Source organism: Phyllostomus hastatus, unplaced genomic scaffold (genome assembly GCF_019186645.2).
Source record: "Phyllostomus hastatus isolate PE091 unplaced genomic scaffold, TTU_PhHast_1.1 phas_contig_210, whole genome shotgun sequence".
Lineage (NCBI taxonomy): Eukaryota > Metazoa > Chordata > Mammalia > Chiroptera > Phyllostomidae > Phyllostomus > Phyllostomus hastatus.
In genome coordinates this window covers 32941799-32952749 of record NW_025333737.1, presented here as the reverse complement: position 1 = coordinate 32952749, position 10951 = coordinate 32941799, and the positions used below count along the sequence as shown (strand labels likewise).

The 10951-nt window shown below is 46.6% G+C and overlaps 1 long non-coding RNA gene across 1 annotated transcript; it reads left to right on the top strand.

Moving 5' to 3' along the window:
- The first annotated feature begins 5553 nt into the window (after positions 1-5553).
- On the top strand, positions 5554-10393 carry LOC123817623. The gene is made up of 3 exons (XR_006785462.1): positions 5554-5762; positions 8459-8559; positions 10166-10393. It is a non-coding gene; the product is annotated as an uncharacterized LOC123817623 (long non-coding RNA).
- Positions 10394-10951: the final 558 nt, after the last annotated feature.

The following is a 10951-nucleotide window of genomic DNA, read 5'->3' as shown; positions in this document are numbered from 1 at the left end:
AAGATTCTCTCTTTCCCTCTCTGAGCCGTGGCCTTTTCACCCAAAATGGGCCTCGTGTCTATTTCCCTAGCATCGTGGTGTGGCTGAGAGTAGTCAGTGCATCAGCTCTCTAAAGCCCAAAGCAGAGGTGGGGTATTGTCTCGAGGACAGAGGAAATGTCGGGTTTGGCCTGGAGTGCAGTGGGAGCGACCCAGAGCCAGGTCTCCTCTGTAGCACCCCCTGTCGGAACGCCCCCTCCCGTGGGTCAGAACAGGGCTCAGAGGCAGAATCAGAGCACCGCCAGCTGTGGTCTGCAGGACGCAGAACGGGGTCTGTGGCAGCCGGGAAGGACCCGGCGGACCTCCTGGTCCAGTCCTCTAGGGTTACAAAGACTGAGGGCCGAGGGCTGCGAAATGACCGGCTGTAAAGGCCACCCAGCAAGCGTGTGGCAGAGTGTGGGACAGGTTAGTCCCCTTTTCTGTGCTCCTTGTGACATGACCCTCGGGTGCCAAAAAGGACAGCCCATTCTTACCTTTTCTTTTATTACTTACTGTTATGGTTCCTTCTTTATTAGATATGTCGTCTTTCGGATTTCATTTGTGTGGTCTATCGCCCTGTCTCTCTCTTACCACATGTTTTGTATTTGGAAAGATTTCTATTCTTGTGCTGCTGGTTCGTTTATACTGAGCCCTCTCAGTCCTGCCCTTGCTCCCTTCCTTTCGTGGATTATTATCTGTGTCCTCCTGTAAGTAAGAGTCACAATGAAATTAGCTCATCTCCTCTTCTTCTTCCTCCCCCTCCCCCTCCCCACCCCGAGCCCCTGACAACTGTGTTGTGGATCATCTCGGTTCTGGTGAACATTCTGGAAGCTCTGTGAATGTTCAATCAGTGTGTCATGTGTCTGAAACTGATTAATACTGCCTGTCAACTGTCAGTTTAAAAAACAGGAAGAAAAAAGATTGTCTTGATTATCTTGATTTTTTAGAACTTTTGTGTAAGGTTTAGAATCAGTGTGTAACTTTTCATTACACATCCTTCAGATTTTAATTGGAATGATGTTAAATTTCAGTTTGGGGGAAACTGACATCTTCACGATCGGGAGTCTTCTGATGCATGGACTTGGCATTTCACTCTGCGTTTTTTGATTTTTTTAATGTAATCTTTATTGTATTTTTTTCCCATTACCATTTGGCCCCCTGAGACCCCCTCCTCCCAGTAATCACCAATCACTGTTTATTAAGATACTTTTAAAGTGTTTCTTGGTAATGACATGCAGTTTTCTAAATCTATTTTGTTAGATTTACACTTAGGTAATTGATGGTTTTGATGATACTGTAAAGGCATTTTTAAAGTTTATTCTTTAATTGTGAGACTTAAAAGCACGTGACTAGTTTTCTTCTCACGAGGCATCTGTGAGCACCGGTGCAGAGCGGGCAGGACGTGGGCCAGGAAACAGCGTGTCAGGAAGGGCCGTGGTCACGTCTGCTCCCCCACTGTTCAAATATGTAGGTACGTCTTTTAAAAAAAATTTTTTTTAATTGACTTCTTTTTTTTAAAGATTTTATTTATTTTTAGAGAGAGGAGAAGGGAGGGAGAGAAACATCAACATGTGGTTGCCTCTCATGTGCCCCCAACTGGGGATCCGGCCCGTAACCCAGGCATGTGCCCTGACCAGGAATGGAACCGGTGGCCCTTTGGTTCACAGGCTGGTGCTCGATCCACTGAGCCACACCAGCTGGGGAAACATTGACTTTTCAAAGAATTTTTTAATTACAGTTTACTTTCAGTATTATTTTGTATTGGCTTCAAGCATACAGCATAGTGATTAGACAATCATGCATTTTACAAAGTGTTCCCCCGATATTTCCAGAATCCACATGGCACCGTGCGTAGTTACTGCAATATTGCTGTTTGTTTTTCCTGTGCTGTGCTTTCGGTCCCCATGTTTATTCTGTAACTACCGATTGGTACTTACTTCCTTCACCTCTTTGACCAGGTCCCCACACCCCATTCCCCCGGCGGGTAAATCTTGACTTCCTCCCACCCTTCCTTCCAGGGAGAATGAGGAGTCGGGCGCTCTCTGAACTCTCACACCTGTGCACTCGCCCAGGAATGTGGCAGAAACACACCCGGATGCCCGAGGTTTCCCTCTGCTCCTGCCTTCCCGAGGGAAAGCCTGGCCTTGCGGCCCTTTGTCCCAGGGTTTTCAGGTATGAGACTCCTGGAAAAAAAAATGCTTCATCTTTTTAGAGGAATATGTACTCATTTTAGAAAAGTCAGAAGCTACAGAACAAATTGATGGGAAAAAGCGCCCAGAATCTCATCACCAGGAGATAAATATAATTACATGTTCATGTGTGTGTGTATATATATATCCTCTATATATCTAGATATCTATATAGATATCTAGATATATAGATATATATATTTCTTCAGGATGTGTGGTACAAAATAATCACTGCATCACACTCCACAAACATTTTTAAAACTTTTCTCTTTTTTACACTCAGTAACAAGTAGTGAACAGCCTCCCAGGACAATGTATGTGCTGCTACAACTCCACTGTTTTCTCAAAGGCTTCAGAGCCTCGTCATGGTGGATATGCCATATTTTGCTTACTAATTTTTGACCAATGGACACTTAAGTGTCTCTAGTATTTTGCTATCAAAGGACACCCTTGGAACTAAGTATTTCCATTCACCCTTGATTATTTCCTTAGGAAATGTTCTAAGAAACGTCACTGCTGGCTCAAAGGTTATGCATTTTTTTTTATCCAAAGATATATTGCCAGTTTGCTGAGAATTGCCAATTTTGTGAGAATGCACTTTATACACAAAAAGTTTGACAAACCTTAAAATGCTGAATATATTTTAAGTTATTTGACAATGATATACTGTTATGAGTTTTTGCTTTTAAATCACATACTTTTTCTTCTTCCTTTTTTATTTTTATTTTAAGTCACATATATTTTAAAAACAATTTCAATTGTGTTTATGAAACATTTATTTGTTTTGAGGGAATGTTTCAATAGCCCTTTGCAATGAGTTGGCACCACAGAGAGGGAGGAGAGTGGAAAACACATATTCGGAGACCTGTCTGTGCCAGGTCTTTCCAAATACATTATTTCATTGACTCTTGAGAGCCTTCATTATGAGACCTCTATCTTACAGATGAGGAAGCTGAGGAGTGAATCAAATGCTTTCTTTTCTTTTGCCCACCGTGCCCTGATTCCTTTCTATCGTCTTTCTCTAAGTCACGTGGATCACACTGTAAATAGTGACCGCAGGAGGCTGTCATACCTAACGGTGTCCCCCATTTGCACTTAAAGAGTGGTGTCCTCTCCCTCCAGGAACAGCAGAACCTGAGCTCCTGGCGCAGGAGAAAAGCCTGGACCGGCGTTAGCCCTGTTGCGCCCCCTGCTGGCGGTTACTGCCCAGTGCATGACCTACATGGCAGGTCGAGCTAGAGGTGAGGTGGAATTCTCTGTAAATCTCAAACTTTCTCATTTAATCTCCATACCATCTTCTTGTAAACATTATTACTCTTACTCCACGTGCTTGGGAACTGGGTTTCAAAGAGCTTATTTGCTTATCACACATCGGGTAGTTATTAAATGACTAGAATGCTCTTAACCTCCAAAGAATACTTTCTAGTGCACCACACTGCCTCCCTCAGTGAAGTCATTATGAGGGGGCGCTGTCCACATTGTCGTGCGGTTTCCTGCAAACCAGTCAAACTATAATAATAACAACAACAACAACACCCAGCATCTTTGCATAGAGTGCTACAAGTGTGTGAGTGCTGTAACAGCCACTGGCTGCATTGGACTTATTCGAGGTCACCCTCCCCCCTTGGGACCACTTCTTCCTGCTTCAACCCGCCTTTTCCTGTCCCCTGAGAGGCCCAATGGGGCGAGTAAGCTCTGCCCTAGAGGGTCTCCTTGACTCTGGCTGGCTGGCTGGGCTTTCTCCACCAATCCCCCTCCCTTCCCCCAGTCAGGACCCACACAGCCCCATGGTGAGGAGGCCACGGGGGCTCGCACTGGGGCAGCTCTTGCTGGGGATGTCGTCGTTATCCCGGTTTGTGGGTGAACCGGCTGTTGGCCCCACGGGGACTGGGCAGGAGCAGTGAGCTGACATCGTTTGGATTCTATGGCCACCCGTTCCTACCTCTGGGGTCGTGTATAAATTACCCAAATTCCCAGACCCCCGGTTTCTGTAAATTGGGATTAGGAACACCGACCTCACAGAGATCTGTGACAGACACACGACACTGAGGTGTGAGTCACTTGCCTAGAACTGGCGCCGTCCCCAGCCCTCGCTAAATGGCTCTGCTTTGGCTCCTGGAAACAAAGTTATAGAAAGTGGGTGCGCCAGGGTGGGGCTGCTGTCAGCTCACAGGGAAGTCAGAGAAAGGGGGGGCCTTGGAGACAGGAAGGGGGGGTACCCGGGATGAGCGGCCACTGCCCATGCTGCTCCCCCAGTTGCAAGTCTCGTGGGGGCCCCTTAGCATTTAGAAGGAAGTAAAAAGTTCACACCCGGGAAGGGACAGGGGTGTGCTCTAGAAGGGGCCACACCTGGTCTCTGTCGGGACGGTTTTTATCGCTCTCCCTCTCCTGAGAGTCTTAGGGGAGGGTTTCAGCAGAACATTCATTAGCTTTCCAGGGGCGTTTTGAATATGCTGATGCATCCAAATGAACTTATTGGGGGCAGGGGTTGGGATTATTCTCTGGTCTGCTTCAGTGTTTTTTATCTTGGGTCTGTCTGGCTTTCGTGGGATTTTTGTTACTCGTTCCTCTGACTTCCTCTGTCCTTGGGTTTAGCGCAAATGGCATTAGTTGGGTCTCTGCTCTCTTATTTCCCAGACCAGGGAGATGTAAGCGTTGTGTTCTCTTGTTGCAGGGGGGAGAGGTATAAACCATTTGCTCTCAGGTATCCTTGGTTGGGGAAGATAAGATCTTACGATTCACCAGCTGGCGGTGAGTGGTTCAAATTTTTTGGTCTTATTTAATGTTCTTGTCTCAGTTTCCGTATTCCGTTTGCCCAGGACCTTTCCTAGCTTCTTACTGTCCAGCCTCAAGGCCAAGCCAGAGGGAGACTAAGGTCACCTCCCCACCCCCCGCAGGCGACTTGGGAACGCGCACCGGCTGGCTCTGCTGCAGCCTCTGCCTGCCCTGCACACCTGAGGCGCTGGGCTCGGAACTCTGAGGGGAGAAGTGGGAGAATGGACTGTCCCTCCCTAGCCAGCACCCAGTTCCGAGGCTGTAACTTCTGTAAGGACCTACTCCTCACGCCTAGCATGTGCCGGGCCAAAAGGTTCAAGAATTGTGTTGAAAAGTGAATGCGTGAATGAAAGCACATCACAAAGTTAATGCCCACCCCGCCCTCACACCGCCCCCCTTGCTCCATCTCAGTCACCCATGTCTTTCCTGGTTTAGGAGTTTTATTTGTCAATCAGAGGAGGGTGTTCCGTTGGCTCAGAGACTTGCTTAGGCAACAACGTGGCAAAACCCAGGGGACACGTAGTGTGTGTCTTGAAGGATTATCAGTCTCTGGGCAGGGCTCTGGCTCCGCAGTCGCCAGCACCACCCCTGGCCTTGCATTTCAGCTCAGTGGGCGGAAGTGCACACATTTCAGCTGTGGTCAGCCCTGCTGCTGCATTTTCACCGGAGACTCCCAACAGCACCATGAAGTTGGCAGGTTTCCTCCTCCTCATGGCCGTCATCATCCTCAGCCTGGAGGTGCAGGAGTTCCAGGCTGCGGTGATAGCGCGTCAGCTGCTGGGTGAGTCCAGGCAGAGGGCAGCCCCGTTCTCCTCAAACGACAGAGCCAGAAAGTAGGACGTCGGAGCTCGGTGTTTGCAGGAGGAGGAGGGGAGGAAATAAGAAGGTAGATATTCTAGTCAAGGAGTCGTTGCAGGGACCCGCCTGGACCGCAGCATCCCTCTTTCTGCCTCCACTCGCTCCCCCTCCTTTCCCGGGTCACCCCCCCACCACCTGGACCCCCCTCCACTCCTCTTCTGGCCCCTCACCAGCCTCACCCCTCCTCCCCGCATCTCTCTCTCCACCAGTCTCTTCATCGCTTGATACAAATCAGTGGGATTGTCCAGAGAAAGCACTTTCTTAATTATGTTAAATACTCATCGCCTCCCTCTCTTCTTTCCCTTTTACCATCGCTGTCCTCAACTCCAAGAAGGAATCTTAATTCTCTGCCCTCACTTCCCTGTACTTCAACCCCTAGCCCCTGGAAGACGGACTGGAGTCTCCGCAGCTGCCCCCCTCCCTCTGCTGGAACTTCTCTCCCGGGTCCTGTTGACAACAGTCTCGACTCTCCTGAGTAGCCGGCGTCTTTAACCTCCATGGCGCCTGACAGTTTCCGCCACTCCATCAACCCTCAACCCTCGTCTCTCCTGGATTCTCTTCGCTGTATCTCTCTCTTCTCCCTAAAGGCCATTGGATTCAACACTCACCCCTCTCTCTTCTCTGCTCTCCTCTTCTCTCCTCTTGCTACATTCAACTGGTTGCCAAATAGATTCTTTGAAATGGTCTCTTTCATGTGTTCCTTCCTTCCCATCGCCCCCTGGCTCACTGCGGTACCCCACGCCGGAGCCCGCGCAAAACTTCTCGGCAGCTCTCCCTGCCCCCTCTTCCTCCTGAGGTTGAAGTGTTTGCCGAATCCTGGTTCCTTCTGCACGCTGACACCAGAATAACCTTCCTAAGGAAACAGTAACCATATCCCTCTCCTGGCCTGCCAAATAAAACCCAAACTCCCCAGGTAGTCAGGATGCATCATCCCCTGTAAACGTTTCTCCCTGCCTACGTTTCCTGCTTAACTTCCAAACATTTCCTCACGCTTATCCAGCCTCCCTTTTGCCACTCCTCCCCTCGTCCCCGTATCTCAGGGTGAGGAGTGAGGCAGGTGAGGCGCCCAGGGCACAAAACTTAAGGAGTTACTCATTCTCCAGGTTGTGCGAGTGCCTCCTGAATGTTGCGTCCAAGCCCCCGCACGCACCTCTCCCTAGTCTGAGCCCCGTTGCGCTGTCCCTTTGTGACCTTTGGCTAGTCATTCTCTCTCTTCTCACACCACCCCATTTGATTCTGTCTTTTACAAAGTCCTGTACTTCAAGATTCTCCTTGCGAGTACTGTCTTCTGTCTTCGAGGAGCCCCTGTCGTCCTTTGGACACACCTAAGGACACTTGTCACAAACTGCTGTGTTCTTAGTACTTTAAACATGAGTCTTATTTCCATTGTCAGACTCTAAGCTGCTTCAAGGTAATGACCCTCTCTTACATCTTTGTATTTCTTTTTTTTAAGATTTTATTTATTTATTTTTAGAGAGGGAAGGGAGGGAGAAAGAGAGAGAGAGAGAAACATCAACGTGCGGTTGCTGAGGACCTGGCCTGCAACCCAGGCATGTGCCCTGACTGGGAATCGAACCTGCGATGCTTTGGTTCACAGCCTGTGCTCAATCCACTGAGCTACGCCAGCCGAGGCTACATCTTTGTATTCCTTGAATAACTTTTGTGCCTTATACATAGTAAGACATGAACAGATAATGGTACCCAAGCTGCCATGCATGGGGACGAGAAGTCTTTAACCCTCTCACTGTAAATCAGCGACAGCTAATAGCAACATGGCGGCTTGGTGCTGCTTTTCTCTCAGGTCTGCAAGTATTGGGTTGGCCAAAAAATTCGGGTTTTTTTTTTTTTTTTGTACAATGGCTCTAGTAGTGCTTAATCATCTTCGACTTCATTCAAAACAATTTTGTTAGATTGTATCATGACAGCTATCATATCAGTGTGCATTTTTAAAACAAAAACTTATCAAAATGGGTGAATTTCTGTGCAGTCATTTGAATATTGAAAGTGGAAAAATGCGCAACATTTTCAGTGTATTATTATTTCAAGAAAGGTAAAAACACAACTGAAATGCAAAAAAAAAAAGATTTGTGCCGTGTATGGAGAAGGCCCTGTGGCTGACAGAAGTGCCAAAAGTGGTTTGCGAAGTTTCTCGGTACCATTGACATTTTCGCCAAATACTTCCTTGCTGTGGGGCTGTCCTATGCATTGGAAGATGTTTAGCAGCCTCTACCCACTAGGAGCCAATAATGGGAGATAGCCGACATACTCAAAATATTCAAATCAATAAGGTTATTGGCGCAAGTGGAAAATGTGTGCTTTATTTTATGGAAAACACTAACCAGGCTTTTTGACGGACCCAATACATGGTACACATCCCGCCAGGTCCCCTTCTTACATGTCTTTAAAGTAGGTCTTGCTTTATTGGGATTATGTGAATGTGTTGTTCTTAAACAAAATATATAAGATGTTAATGAATATTGTTCTGCGGGGAGTCATTGCAGTGACACTGTGTATTGAACTGGAAGGGAAAGAGTGGCGCTGGCTCCTTAAACAAGGGCTGTCTTCTCGAGCACCGGCACCCCCAGCACGACGGTACTCAGCTGCTCTGTTCTAATGCAGGCACCTGCGTGGAGCTCTGCAGCGGAAACTGGGACTGTGACCCGGGGGAGCGCTGTGTCAGCAATGGCTGTGGCCACATCTGTGCTGAAGACTAGGCACAGGTAAATGCATCAGGCCCTTTCTTGCTGCCTCCAACCTTGTCCCAGCCAGGCAGGCTGTGCACGTGGCCCTGGTGGGACTTTGCAGAAACGCACGCACAGAAGTCTGTCTCTCTGTGGTCTCGCCCTCTTCACCCACACTTCCCCCAAATAAGAAGCATCTATTGCAGGACAGTGGTTTCCAAATCCTTAAAATAATTTAGTAACCCAAGTATATCCTGGAGAGAAATCAGAGTACTTAATCAAAAAGAAGATCAAAATCACCCATAATCCCAAAATGCTGCCTGCTTAACACTTTGGTGAATACTTTGAACACACATAGATATGCAGTATTTTTTTATTTTTAAAGATTTTAATTTATTGCCCTGGCTGGCATAGCTCAGTGGATTGAGCACGGGCTGCGAACCAAAGTGTTGCAGGTTCGATTCCCAGCCAGGGCACATGCCTGGGTTGCAGGCCATGACCCCCAGTAACTGCATATTGATGTTTCTCTCTCTCTCTCTTTCTCTCTCCCTTCCCTCTCTAAAAAAAATAAATAAAATCTCAAAAAATATATTTTTATTTATTCATCTTTAGAGATGGAATAGAGGGAAAGAGAAAAAAAAAACATCAATGTGTGGTTGCTGGGGGTCATGGACTGCAACCCATGCATGTACCCTGACTGGGAATCAAACCTGCGACATTGTGGTTCTCAGCCCGCGCTCAATCCACTGAGCTACGCCAGCCAGGGCAGATATATAATATTCATATAGACTATGATAATGTGTGATTTCTTCATTATTTCACTTAGAAAGAGGTAGTGAACAATTTTTACTATCAACACCAATGCTTCCGTGCCAAGGGTGTCAAACTCGTTTTCACCAGGGGCCACATCAGCCTCGCAGTTGCCTTCAAAGGGCTGAACGTAATTTCAACTCCTTAACAGCTAAGGAGTAGTTACATTTATACAGTCCTACGATTATTTTGGTCCTTTGAAGGCAACTGCGAGACTGATGTGGCCCCCAGTGAAAATGAGTTCGTCACCCCTATTCTATGCAATCCACTTTAGCAGCCTTATGGAAGTCCTCATATACTTAGCAACTTCAGTTAATACAAATGTAATACATTGCTCATTTTATAGTATTAATATGGTTGTAATGAATGTTAAATTGGTGGACATGCCCTTATTAATTTTTGTTCAGATAAATTCTAAGGAGTGTAATTAATGACCAAAGAATATGCTCACTTTAAGCCTTTAATGTACATTGCCTTATTTACCTATGAAAACCCCTTTCCTGTCAAAAATATCTCAGGGTCTTCACATAATCATTTCTTTATTTTCAGTAGCCATTAAAAGAAAAAAATCATAAAAGCTACTGTGATTCAGTTTTGATTATAAATTAAGTTGTACTGAGTACAATAGAATCAACATATACTTTAAAAACAACCCACTTGCGTTCAGAATATATTGTCTGTCCCACCCACCCACAATCCTTAGGGTGTTTTTCAGCCTTACTGGCTCCTGGTAGGTGCTTACTGGTTTCCAGAACTTGAACTGTCGCCTCTCAACAGTGTGACGTTGGGTCCCTAGAACGTCAGGTCTAATGCATAATTTTTGTCCATTTTTCAGATGAAGACTTATCTTAAGGGTCACCCCTTTCTAATTCCTCACCCCTTCTTGGAGTTCCTATCTTCAAAGATGCATCTGTTTGGAGCTCCTTGCCCAAGAAGACTGATGAACACAGGAGTCTGTGGATGGAGATTCCAAGGAATGTGGTGGGGGAGGGAAAAAATCTGTTTCTCTTTAAAAAATCAGCATGAAAAAGAATAAAAAAATAAATCGGCATGGTTAAAAGTACCCACACTACCTGAGTTATTTGGGCAGGGGTGAGGGGAAGGAGGAAAAGGAGAAAGTGAGGGACAGATGACATTTGTTCAGCTCTTGCTATATAACAAGGTGTTCTATTCCCCACAAGCATCATCCAACTTACCCTGACAACCACCTCGTAGCTATGTTTATTATCATTACCCTTTTTCAAATAAGGACACTGAGGTTTGGCAAAATTAAGTAATTGGTTCAAAGTCATATAGCAGGTAAGTGTCAGAGTCTCAATTGCAACCTAAGATGAGCCACGCCAAATCCAAATCCCTTCCACCGTCTCTTCCATGCCACCTCCATGGGTGGCAACTAGGCCGGATATCCTTCTAGCCCAGTGGGTTGGACGTCTCATCTGCACTCCTTCAAACACTCTCCCCTTTACCGTCCTATTGGAATCATTGCTACAGCAACCAGTTTATCTCAGGCATCCACCAGACGGGTACAGGAAAACTTGGCCAGCCGTGCCTTGAACTTGGAGCCTAGTACTCTACCCCTCTCACTTTTGCGTCAGGGCTTCCTCCACTATTCACAGAAGAG